At 45.5% G+C, this 13,693-nt stretch overlaps 1 protein-coding gene across 9 annotated transcripts in view; it reads right to left on the reverse strand.

Moving 5' to 3' along the window:
- Positions 1 to 13,693, reverse strand: part of EXTL3 (exostosin like glycosyltransferase 3) — a 159,470-nt gene that overhangs the window by 103,388 nt on the left and 42,389 nt on the right. For 7 of the 9 annotated variants that reach the window (XM_065833539.2, XM_065833546.2, XM_065833538.2 and 4 more), the window contains exon 2: positions 8,519 to 8,593. The exons of 1 other annotated variant lie outside the window; for it this stretch is intronic. The gene's annotated coding sequence lies outside the window, so the exon portion shown is untranslated. Of the gene's footprint in view, positions 1 to 8,518; positions 8,594 to 12,260; positions 12,348 to 13,693 lie in introns of those variants that run through there. One more of the 9 variants, XM_071807169.1, reaches the window with a different exon arrangement.

Here is a 13,693-nt window from a genome sequence, read left to right on the forward strand (position 1 = left end):
GCAAGTAGCCAATTTCTGTCCCAATTTATTTTCTTTCTAATCATGGCTTGAAAAAGAGCAGCCACGACGCACACTCCTTTAAATATGTATGAATTTTTTAATGTATTGAAATAACATTTAACATCAGACAGTAATAGAATCATAGAATCATTTCAGTTGGAAGAGACCCTCAGGATCATTGAGTCCAACCACAACGTAACCAACTCCAGCACTAAACCATGTCCCTAAGAACCTGGTCTAAACACCTTTTAAACGCCTCCATATACCAGTGATATCTTCTGTCAGGGCTGGCAAGGGTAAGAACACGTTTTTTCCCCACATACACTTTCTAATCTTCTCCTAGTATTGCTGATAATATAAACTAATCATAATCATTAAGAAGTGCTTTAGCCTAAAGGTTCAAGGTTGAAAGAATCCACGACGTGCTGAGAGAACAAAACCCAACTTCTACCAGAAAGGCTGAAACATCCAATTTCAGTCTCAATATTTTTGTCAACTCTCCTTCTAGTTCTTGCTGAAGCTCCAAAGCGTGCGGTTATAGTCCCGCAGACAGCAGCAGACTGACACTTCATCTCGCTCTTACAACACGATCTCAGGGGCAGAACCGCATAGAAACAAAGACACACTTGACTGGCGAACCCAAGAGGATGGGTATAAATTGGCTCCCTGGAGAACTAACGAAGGTTTCCTCTCCTCCTCAAAGGCATTGGCTCTGTGATGCCTCACGGTGAGCACTGGAGACGGAATTAAAAGGACACGAAATCTGTACACAGGGAACGGCAGCAGCTGGATCAGCGGGATGAAGCAGAGGATCCAGGCAGTAGACAGAAGGGGAAAGGGGAGAAATGCCCCTTCCTTTCCTTAGGGACAGTGTCAGTGTGGCAACGCATTCACTCGCCACCCTTCCCAGCTCAGATCTCCCTTCTGAAAATGCTTTCATAGGAACTGCCTTATAAAACCTGCATTATAGCCTGGATAAGCTGTGTTGCTCAGGGCAGCAGCCACCACTGAACACTTGTACAGAGGGTTGCGGTTCTGTGCAACACCCCTCAATTCATTCCAGATCCAGAATGACTTCGCACTGGCTTTCAAAATCTTCCCTGTGTTGTTTCAAGTGTGTAAACATTAACACACAAACCAATAATCTGAATCTTCATCAATTCCTAATGCAGGGCCAAGCTGAAGTCTGTTCATAGAGGCAAAAGCAATGGAACCTGCACCCTGTGCTCACCACTCTGGAGCTAAATTTCCTCCTCTAAAATTAAGTGAGGCGTCCCCAACTTCCACATCAGAATTGTGCTGCCCAAGGGAGGTGCAAATCTCAGCTCGCTTTTGAGGGAGTGACAGAAGAAAGGTCTGTAAGAAGTAAGTATACCCAGTTATCAGCATCATCATCTAAACAGCCAGAGAGCAGCAGGTCTGAGAGCCACTGAATGCACGAAGCACACAACAAACAACACTTCCCAAAGTGAAAAAGGTAATAACCTGGTTATTATTTTTGGAAAAACACCACCACTGATTCCCACTCTTCCTTTGATTTGCAACAGGAGGAGGAAGGAGTGTGAAGGAGAGAGAAACAAGTTGTTGAAACAACAGCTGCTACATCAATACAGGCATGGGAGCAGCTGCTGCCTTTTGAAGGGGACTTTACAACTTCAAAATACAAACGTGGGGCTGTATTTTCTTCCTAATCAGAAGTCAATTATCCTGCCGAGCGATGACAGAACAATTCCACTAAGTAAATCCTTTGCATATCAGGGCCGCCTGTGATCACGTTGCACTGGGAGCTTCCTTGCCTGCACAAAAGCCAAGAGGGTTTCACTCCTGCTCCCCAGGGTTGTTCCCAGCAGCCTCTCCAAACTACCACGTGAACCTTCAGCATAAAAAGAAATAAATCAGCTGACAACGTGAGCTAATGCACATTTATCCAAACAGAAACTTCACTCCATCTTTTATCAAGTCTGAGGGTGTCCAGAAAGTGTGTCCGTCCAGCTCTCTGCAGATTTTATGCCCAGAAGCAAATGAGAGCTGCTGGGAAACATTGTTCCCTCTTCCTAATCATTCCCATAGTAATACAAACCTCTCAGAGAGTCCATTTTAATACTCTTATAACCACTTCGAAATAGCTTTATTATATTAAACCATTACTGCAACATTTTCATATCACGAGCAAGTTTTACTCTGTTCTCTGGCTTCGTACATTGGAACATTCTAGTCTCCAACACCATTCCCTTTTCCCAGATGCCAAAGTCCAAATAGATTTAAATTATTTCCAATGGAGTAGGCTGCTGGTACCTGCTTTTGGATAAATGAATGGCATCGCACTCACCAGAAGCCAAGGGAAGTGAGAAGTTCTTAAATCAAACCGAATTCTGGCCATTCCCCAGGGTTACTAACCCCATTCTTACGACGGAATGTTTTAATGAGCACAAACAGTCAAGGCTTCTGCTTCACAAATTATCGGAAAAGCCACCGTTTCCTGTCACAGGGAGCCCTCATACGCCTCAGCCTATCACCCTGTTGGCAAGTTTGGATGCGATTTGAATTCAGATTTATTTCCCTGGCCGGGATACAGGTTAGAGCCAAGGTATCCTTTATTTTACAGAGATCCCACATCATCCCCCAGTTCTCCAGGCTGGTATAAGCTGTACTTCCAACTTGTTCTGTATGTAGCCCTACAAAATCATCCACATTATCTTATCAGCTGCTTTATCTTGAGAACAAGGCACATGCTCAGTGAGAGGTTCCCACAAACCACACTTGTAGATAAGTACAAAGACAAGGCTGGTGGAAAACGGTCCCACAGAGAACATGTGAAAAGCCTCATGATCCTGGACCTCAACATCAAAATCGCAGCTACAAGCTCAGTAACTCTCTGCCTATTTCTCTCTGCTGCTTTAGAAGTGTCAGTAAATGTTTATTCCTGCTCCAAAAGGAAGTCCTGCATGATATTTCTGAACAGGAATGGTTAGATTCTGCCCCCTCCTTTTTAGATGGTGACACAAGACATCAGAGGAGCAGAAAGAAACTGCTCTAGAGCCTTGTTTCTACAGCAGAGACAACATGAAAAACACAGCTAGGGAATTTGCTCAGATACCCTCCCAGGAACAGCTCAGGAACAAACCCAAAACCAGCCTGGAGAACAACAGCAGGGGAGCTGGAGCCACAGTCCAACATGGGAAAGCCGAGCTTATTTATTTAATATTGAGAACAATAGCAACACCAAGAAGATAAGAGAGCTGGAGAGTTGCAGACCTGCATTAGCACATTACAGAGGATCTTGCATGCAACCTGATGGCTTGAGCCTCACTCGAGTGCTCTTCCTCTAACCCACCATGTGATTCAAGAAGAACTGTGAGCAGAAAAGAAATAAACACACCAACAGTGGCTTATTCTACCTAGATACGAACCGGTTCCTGGAGGGGAAAGGAGGAGAACAGAACCCAAACTGATAGGACAGGCTTAGCAAGCAGGAGCACTTGAGCACATACTGCCGGCTTTGTCATCCTGCCACAAAGGCAGTCTGTTGCAGCTCTGCCGTTCAGCATTGTCCCATGCAGCCTCAAGGCTCCCTTTCAATGGCTTTATTAAATTAAAAAGTCCCCTGGGTGATGGCGCTTGTTGGTTTCTCAGAGCTCCCCACCACCGGATCACAGCAGGGATCCCTCCGAACCTTCCCTCGTTCCAAGCCAACACAGGAGGTTTAACCTACAAGGAGTCTCCATCACCACAGATTTTTCTGGGCAGAGCAAAATTCCAACATTTAACTCAGCATTTTACATGCTCTTTCCATGCTGGCCTATTCAATGTACTAATAAAACTAAAATATAAATAACACAGTATTCCAGTGCTGTCCAGGATGAGCTGATCCTTTCAGAAGGATCAATGTCTGGCACATTTAAACCCTCTAAGGGCTGCCCAGCCAAAAATAACGCTGAAACCAACAAGAGAAACAGCCAGTTTGGTTGTTCTTATCCCAACCAGATTAAAAATTACTCTCCATTCGCCATCTTACAGAACTACATCTGGAATTGTTACAGTAGGCTTGCTGTGAGCTGGCATGCTAGCTGCATGCAACTTCACAGAAGTACATGTAAAAAGAATAAGAACCATAAACATAATATAATATATATTATGTACATGAAGAAGACAAGAATGAAAATAACTCATGCCAACAGTTCTTCACTTTGAACAAGCAGGGGTTGGGACACCTTGCATAGTGCCAGAGCCCAGATCAAGCTATGGTTTCTGGATGTATTCCTCTCCCTCTCTCCTCCTCCTCGTGTAGTACGTGTCCCCTGTCCCAGGGGACCCCACAGCTCCTATTCAGGACTGTGTGAGTGCACGAGGCAGCTCGGCGTGCCCAGGGTGAGACACCGTGGCAGGCCAGGTGAGGCTTCAGGGACCTGGTGTTTTATCACCAGTGCTGGGACAAATCTGCTTGGACACAGCAGCAACGCTGGCCTTTTCAAGAGAAAAATCGCTGTGAGGACTTGGTCCGTGCACACCTGTAGGTCTAATTTACAGCACTGTGATACCACAGAATTGCACATAAGAGTTGTATCAGGCTGGCATTATGGTATGGCAGAAATGGTCACCATGCCCTAATTGTGATCAACATGGGCCCCTTCAAACATGGGGTTGGCTGAGGAGAATGGAATCTGGGTCCTGACCAGAACAAAAGCCACCAGGAGCACAGGCGAGCCTGAATGACGGTGTGGTTTCTTGGGTTTTACTAATAAAAGCAGGATGGAAGCACTTGGGAAGGTGGCAGAGAGGAAAGAGGAAGAAAAACCCAGTGGCAGGATGGCTGAGGATACCCCAGGACTTGGGAGATAAGCCCCAAGACAGGGAAAAACTGCTCTGGATGGTCCACGGAGCTCTGAGGAAAACACCCAAGTGTCCTGAGCTCAACCCAGGCCAGGTTTCCCAGGCTGCCCCCAGGGCAGGACTTTAACCACCCCTGTGGGAGGTTTAACCAAGCTTGTGATTCAGCTTGGGGCAGCACAAAAGCCACAGGGATGAGTCAGGGCAGATCCACAAAACTTGTGCCAGCGTGCAGACCATCGCTGCAGACCGTGCAGACCATCGCTGCAGACCGGGACCACAACCCTGAATGTTCAGATTTCAATCACGTTGTTTTCCAGTTCTACTTTTTGGAAGCCACTGCACTAATAAAATAAATATGGCTTATGCAAAGAAGAGGGGACAGAAGGGAATGCCTTTCCCTTGCAGCCCTGTTTGATAACTCCGGTTTATATTTACCTAAATAATTCTCTTTTGATATCATTTCCCCTCTGAACCAATGGCTAGGGGAAGGTTTAACATCCAAAGCATTTCTTGTCCCCATTTAGAAGATGCAGTGCACACCAGCAGCCATTTGGTTTCACAAAATTGCTGCAGGATACAAAGATACATCTCATATCGTGGCTGACAGCTTTAGCACAAAGCCACACAATGTCTGCCAGGGCTCCTTGTTAAATACTATATTGTTCTAGTGACTCAGTGCACTGAAATGTATCAGGTTTATTCATAGCTTTTCTGATAGAGTCTTTAGATTAGCCACATAAAATTCTGCTTTTCAGAAAAAAAAATAAGTCTATGGCTTATTATGTGGAGCATACAAAATTCCTACTTTCTTCTCTGGGGTTATGAATACAGAGAACTGAAGTAAACGGACAGGCTCTCAGAAATCTAATGGTTCTTTCAAGCTTCTAATAAGTAGAACTGTAAGAACATTCAGGAGCAGAAAAAACTGACGTGCACCATGACCAAATGTTACCATCAAAAGGCAAGAAGATGAATTACTTAAGGACACTTCAGTCTGGAAAATAAACCTCTGACAGGGGACACGGCAGAGATTTACAGAACCCAAACCAGCACAGAATAGGCAAACACAAAAGCAACAGTTCCCAAACCAGGAGGTTATTACAGTAAAATAGTTGGCAGAAGGTTCCGTTACCAAAAGGAGGTGGTTCATCACGCAAAGTTAAACTTGGAAACATCTGATACCAGGACAGAGGCCAAAAGCACACGTGGGTTTAAACAGCAGCTAAACAAATTGATGCGAGATGAAGGATATTTCTACGGGTCGTTGCCGGAGACAGATCTCTGGCCTCCCGCAGCTCAGGTGTTTGCTTGCCATGCCTTGAGTTTTTAACAAAGCAGGCAAGTCTATGGTACCTCCTGAGAACAGCAGCAAAAAGCACGAATTCATCCCCCCTGCTGCTCAGTGTTCCTCAGGAGGACTACAGGCAGCACAAATCCTCGCAATACCAGACTAACCGTTCTCACTTCACCTTCTTAATTGCAATTGTGAGCAAAGACCACCGAAGCAGGTACACAGCTGAGCCCAGTGCTTGGACTGGAAGCATCAGACATTCACACAGATGATGCCACATCCTCCTTAGGAAGTGACCTGTGGTACAACCTCCTGCAGCACTTAGCTTTGCTGCCAAGCCAGGAACCCTCAGGTGATGCTCAAAGATGAGTCTCCTGAAAATATGTTTATATTCCAGTCACAGCCCAGTTACTTAGATATTTAGTGCCGCAGAGACAGCCTTGCATAAGAATGACTTGTTGAAGACTCCCTTGGAACAGGTTATTTTCCCGTTCTGTTCCACAGCAGTCACAGACAGCGTCTCCAGCATCTCTTCTGTTCCAGCTCTCTACCAGGAGCAGCCCTTCACTCAGCCATCTCCTACTGACCTGAATTTACGCGTGCCATTTTCCTCCTTTAATCACAATCTTCTGCCCTGCAAAAAGACTCCAAGCCTGAAACCCTTGTCTCCTGCACTCATTCTTCCAGCCATCAGGCCCATAAATGTATTAGCATTGCTTCTGGAGGTCAATGCTGAGCCTGCTACACACAACATCGGCCATAATAAATGTTCTGCAGGCCAAATGATGCCCTCAGGGAAGCCACGCAGCCCTGTGGCCTTCTGCAGATTGCACAGCTGTCAGGCTACAACTTACTATGTTCAACTTAAGATATGCAAGGAGAAAGATAATTCAATGGTATCGACTTATTTTAGCTCCTGAAGTCAGCAGATCTGACTCCAAACACACACTGGGATTAGATCTGTCGATGAAGACCATGGCACGATGGCACCTTTGGTCAATAACAGCATCATTTGTTCTTCATATGACCTCTCTGCTAACTTCCAGTTTTATTATTCACCATCGCGTCTGTTACAGCAGCTATTTAGAGAGAAGAGTCCCCACCGTGTTTGGCACAACAGAAGTAGAGTAAAAAGACTCCTCTGAATCCAGAAGTATAACGAACTAAATCAATGCTCTAGTAAGTAGGAATAGAACAGCTGAACCACAAACATTCTGCGTGCCACATTACACTGGTCAGATAGAGAAGTTAGGAAGCCACAAATAAATAAGCCTCTTTTTCCTCTTCTTTCACAGAAGCACAGGAACTCTCTGCCCTGCTCCCAGGATGCATTTAAACCAACGTGACAACACGCTCCAGTCTCAAAGTATATTATTGCATCCTTGTGTTTTATTAATGAACACGCTCAGTTTTAAAATTCATCATTCTATGTTATCCTTAGGGGAGCTGCCTGCTAGGACTGTTAAAATAACCTGAATTGTGCAGTGGTCTCTATCGGTGCAGCTCCTACACTCTGTCTGCACCTGCGTTTTACACCCAGGAGCAGCGCGTCCTCCAGGCTTGCGCACAACTACAGTGGGCAGTTAACTACTTCAGTCTGTGCCCCCCACCAGATGGGCCAAGATGCTCCAATTAACTAGCACTTACTGGCTAAAGTCCCACACAGTAGCAAGTCTAAAAATACTTTCAGACATCTCATAAAGCATGGGCTCGTTATTATAGCCCATTTAGCATGCATGCGAGATATTTTAATGTGTAAAAATTCCCCATGAAATAAAGATTTTCTCCTCTACTTTCAGAAAACAACCCACACTGTCCTTACCATGAGCTAGGCAACACTTTCCAGTGCTTTTTTCTTACGCTTTCCAGCCCACAGGACAAGTCAAGCCTAATTTGCCCGATTTCACAGCACGCCTTTATGAGGAAGCCCCACGTGTGCCACAGCAAGTCCCTCATCCACCCTCCTCGCCGAGTCCAACACCTCTAACAAGGCTGGAACAGAGGAGAACATTTGCTCTGCTGACTCAAGAGCCTCCTCTGCTCCACACCACAGGAAACCACACATGACACATCGCTAAATTATGTGGCAACACCTTTAGTGTTGATTCCCCCACCGCCTTGAGCAGGTCCAAGCCATAACTGCACCAGTTCTCCACTCTGATAAAACACGCACACTATTGGAAGTAGGATACAAACAAAATTTACCGCTTCAGATAAAAGGAGCTGGAACCGACAACATCTGCTTATCCCAAAACACGAGTTAAGCCAAGGAAGCTTGTTTTTCTAGGACAGCATCGTCCAAGCATGCAGACATAATGCTGCTCCCCAGTGAAGTCAATTTTAAGCCAACATCAGACACTACAGAAAATCTTATTCTTGAAATATTAAGGTACTCACTGTACAAGGTGATCAACTGGAAAACTGGAATCTGTCCCTCTTCTGTAGTCAAGTCTCTACTCATTTGTCTGGAGCCTATTAGAGAAGAAAGAAGTTGTAAATATAGAGAGGGTGACAAGATAAAAAAAAAACAAAGCAATGCAAACCAGACACACACACCCCCCCCAACACCAAGGTCAAGAAAGAGCTTGTAAAGCTCACAGCAAAGTCCCTCAAGCAAATGCTGTCATGTTTGAAAACAACCTATGGCATTGGCTGCCTCTGGAGGTGCTCAAGGTCAGACCTGCTCCAAGCCAAGAGTAAAGCAAGATGTTTACACAAGAGAGTAGCAGCAACAGCTACACACAACTCCAGAAACAGCACATGGCAGCTCTTTGCGACACATGCTCGTCACCAACGCACCATTACACGTGTGGTCAAGAGCATTATACACAGAAACAAGTTCTTCCTCACTGCCCACAAAAACTGCTTTATCAAGAAACAGTCCTGAAGGATTAATGGGATGCGACGTAGCATACAAAGAAGTTCCTTTAATACATTTGTTGTTTCAGCTCACTTTATCTCCTTAATAAGGAGCCACTGTACTTCTGCTTAAACCCATTTTGATTAAGCGAAAGATTACCCATGGAATGGTGCTTGGATGCAGACAAAAGGAAAACGCGTAGCTAGACATATATGTTAGTTTACATCACACACAGACCAATTATGCTTCAGGGAGACATTAAATCCCTGTTCAATTAATAGAGACACCTCTTAAGATGAGCATTAAATAATTCCCTACGATGTAGCATGACAACTGGCTACTCCAGTAAATTGGAACAGAAATAACTCCACGTCTTCCTACCAACAAAATCCCCATCAAAACTTGCCCTTAAAACAACAAGAGATCAGGAAGGAGGGATGGGGGCAGGAATGGTGCTACCACAGCACTATTGTATGCTTATATTAAAGACTCCTCATCAGAAAATTAAATGAAATGGATGCCTTTCATGTTTACCAATAAGAGAGATAATGGTTTTTATGTAAATGCCATTACTTCCAGCCAGATCTGCAAGAGAGTCGAGCCATACAGCCCCATCTCCCCTTGCGAGCGACTCCCCTTCAGGCAGCCAATCTAAATGCAAATTATAATCAAACGGCAAAACCAAGAGTTTTCTGGATGATGCTGAGAACTTAAAACTAGGGACAAAGTGTACCTATTTGAGAACGACCCTCCTCTTTTGGAAGACGGGCTGATCTCACCTTGCACAAAAATTCAAGTATAACTTGGTTCTCATTTACAGCCGTATTATTTACCTTTACAGCAAATAGTATCATCTGCTTCCATCCTGCTACCCTAGGCATTAAAACAACGGGGGACGTTGTTATACCACACTATGGAGAGAGGATCTGTCTCGGAGATGTTCCACCCATAACACAAGCATCTCATCAGCATGGATATTAAATCAGAGCAATAATAAAGCCCCAATTGGACTTTGCAGAACAAAAGGCACTTCTACACTTCCAGGGGGAAATTTCTCCTTGGATCAGAGTTGTTTGTGTAATTTGGAAGAGGAAGGTGTTATTACAGGATGGTTATTAGGAGGCAGAGATATAAAAGTGGCGTCAGCACAAGGAGCACTGCTCTTTAGCATAAAAGCTTTCTTGAAGAGCACTTAAATCCTGACCCCTACTTGGAGCATATATCAAGTCAGGTGCTTTGCCAGCACTGATTAAAACAAGGGACAAATAGCAAATCTGAAAAGAGCTAATATTAGTAACTGTAGTGTTTAATAAGTTGAATGCACAGAGGAGAGACTAATGATTAAAACAAAGGCCAAAAAATCTGTCAGCCTGACTACGGCACAAGTCCACACGCGAGTCTCGGAGGGGACTTGTTACTACCACAAGCAGCTAAACACCAAAACTACCGTTCCCAGGAGGGGCACACATCCTCTGAGGGATGCAGCTAATTAACGATATAGGCATATACATGCTCATTACACGGGTGAAGAGCTTCGCGTTTTGTATGTTTTGAAAGCGCAGACTGCAGGAATATTCATAGAGCAGAACCTCGCTAATTAACATTAATAACCGAGGGACCACTTCTGCAAACAGCTGGATTTTGCGAATTAGGCAGCGAGAGCACACACAAAGCTGGGAAGCAGAGAGACAACGTGGCCCAGCAGGCACCTGGCTCGCTTCACTGGATATCCATAAACAATGTATCATTGTGCCTCAATGTATATGAGTGAATGTGCAGACTATAAATAAAGCACCTCTTATTATGCAAGGCCCTGCTAATTTGATTAGTAGGGTTTGACTGGCCAGCTGAGGAGGTCATTAAATTAAAGAACACAATCTGGACTACCTTCTCTCAAACTTCTCTCATGTGCCAGCATTTTGGAGAACTCATCGACTTGTTTTTCAGCTGTTCTGACATACTGCATGGTTAAACAATTACAGATCTATCAGACAACGTTCTTACAGACATGGTTTAGTGCTAGAGTTAGGTTATGGTTGGACTCAATGATCCTGAGTGTCTCTTCCAACTGAAATCACTCTGTGATTGTATTGATTTATACACCAAAATGCTGCTTTTCAGTCCTCGATCACAATTTGGAATTGTCAAAGACCCCTTCTCCTCTATAAGCCTGGTGAAGCAAATCTTGCTGCGTAGCAAAAAGAGACAGGAGCCCCAACTCAGAGCTTCTCACCACACCAACCACACGCAGGATCAACCTGCGGACACTGAAGAAAGGAAGAAGCCCTTCCAAAACAAGCACATCCTTTCTTTTTCCCAATTCAGACATTTCAGCAGCACCGTTCACAGTACAAGCCCATGAAATGTCCTAGCAGAAGCCACAGCGCGGGGACACAAACATTTGTTCAGGCACAGCAACTAGGGAAGATGACTCCATTGCTCCAGAAAACACATCATGCAACAAGTACTATTCAGTATATTCATCAATGACTTGGATGAGGGAATAGAGTGACTGTCAGCAAGTCTGCTGGTGACACCAAGCTGGGAGGAGTGGCTGTCACTGGAAGCTGTGCTGCCATCCAGAGACCTGGACAGGCTGGAGAGCTGTGCGGGAAAATGTAATGAAATAGAACAAGCGCAAGTGTAGAGTCTTGAATCTGGGCAGGAACAACCCCAGGTTCCAGTGTAAGTTGGGGAATGACCTATTAGAGAGCAGTGTAGGGGAAAGGGACCTGGGGGTCCTGGGGACAGCAGGGTAACCATGAGCCAGCACTGGGCCCTTGTGGCCAGGAAGGCCAATGGTACCTGGGGTGGGTTAGAAGGGGGTGGTCAGTAGGTCAGAGAGGTTCTCCTGCCCCTCTGCTCTGCCCTGGGGAGACCACACCTGGAATCTTGTGTCCAGTTGTGGCCCCTCAGTTCCAGAAGGACAGGGAACTGCTGCAGAGAGTCCAGCGCAGCCACCAAGATGCTGAAGGGAGTGGAGCATCTCCCGTGTGAGGAAAGGCTGAGGGAGCTGGGGCTCTGGAGCTGGAGAAGAGGAGACTGAGGGGGGACTCATTCCTGGGGATCAGTATGGAAAGGGGGAGTGTCAGGAGGATGGAGCCAGGCTCTTCTCGGTGACAACCAGTGACAGGACAAGGGGCAATGGGTGCAAACTGGAACACAGGAGGTTCCACTTAAATTTGAGAAGAAATTTGTTTGGGGTGAGGGTGTCAGAGCCTGGCCCAGGCTGCCCAGGGAGGTTGTGGAGTCTCCTTCTCTGCAGACATTCAAACCCGCCTGGACACCTTCCTGTGGAACCTCAGCTGGGTGTTCCTGCTCCGGCGGGGCGATTGCACTGGATGAGCTTTCGAGATCTCTTCCAGTCCCTGACGTTCTGTGATTCTGTGTAACCGTGCAGCAGTGAGTCGGTGACGGTGCCACTCCAGATTTCACACCCAGCCACCACACACAAGCAGAATCTGATTTCACAGTCAGATTCTGACTTCATCCGTCAAGCCACAACCACGGCACATTTGCTGCAGCGGCGTGCACAGCAATGTGCTTGCAAACCAGAGCTGTTCGGGTAGCAAAGCTATTTCCTCCCAGAACCGAAGGTTTCAAATCAGGAACAGCGGATCCATCCGTCAGTGCCACACGTGCCCCAGCTGCCACTCGCACGCTGTCACGTGCTCAACCGCCAGCTGTAACCGAGAAGTTCAGTGCCAGCAATTTAAAGATTTTCCTTCAGAAACTTCCAACAATCATTTGAATTTCGCAATTTTGCAAAGGGAAGGAAAAAAACTGGAAATATTTCCCCTTGCAAACCGCTTTCTAACGGCTCCTGTTCTTAGCTGTACAACTCAAGCCCATGCTAAACTTTTCCCAAAACATTTTCCATCACACACAGCCTGTGGCTTTCCCCGCTGAAGCTCAGGGTTTTTTCCCTGGGAAGAGTTTGGGTTTACGCACGCCAAAACGGAGCCTTTTCTTACTGCCTTTTGTGAGAGGCTTCATGCTATGATGAGTGCGTAGAATTGCAAAGCAGAAGTCCACACAAAAAGAAGCCAGTGTGTGAGGTGGTTTTGTCTTAAAAAGAAGAGAGGCAGGAATGACTTATCGCCTCATTAAAGAGCTCCAGTCTGCATTTTTATTAGATATATTTAGACACCAATGGTTAAAAGGGAAAGAAAAAAAAGGCAGTTAAATTCTTAACATATGGCCCTGGATCAGTCACATGGATATAAACGAAAATAGGCACAGCAGATTCTCCAAACGCAGGAATGGAAATCATTTTAATGTTGCACATGACCTAGAAAATTTCAAGTAATATCAAACCACGCAAAGGTGCGACGGGATTTAGCGACTGCAGGGCTGCGTCTTGCTCCCATTAGCTTGCATCACATACACCTGCGCATATCAGATACTACAGAAGACAGTAAGAGGGAGGAAAAGTAACTCCTGCTTGCTGCTAATATATTCTGCCTAAAACAATTTCGCACCCCAGCCATCAGCCTCTTCACTACCAGGTGTCTCCTCCTGCATGGCTGCAGCCCAAGCAGCTCCTGCCTCTATCCTGCAAGAAACACGCAGCTCCAAGAGAAAACTTATCTCAAAATCAAGAGTCAATGTATATAATTCTGGCCTGCACAAAGCACAGATGACTAATGCAAATGATATCTCCCCTAGCTTAACGGCAATGACAAATTATGGCCAATCGTATCTGCGGACAC

The sequence above is a fragment of the Patagioenas fasciata genome, chromosome 3 (assembly GCF_037038585.1).
Source record: "Patagioenas fasciata isolate bPatFas1 chromosome 3, bPatFas1.hap1, whole genome shotgun sequence".
Lineage (NCBI taxonomy): Eukaryota > Metazoa > Chordata > Aves > Columbiformes > Columbidae > Patagioenas > Patagioenas fasciata.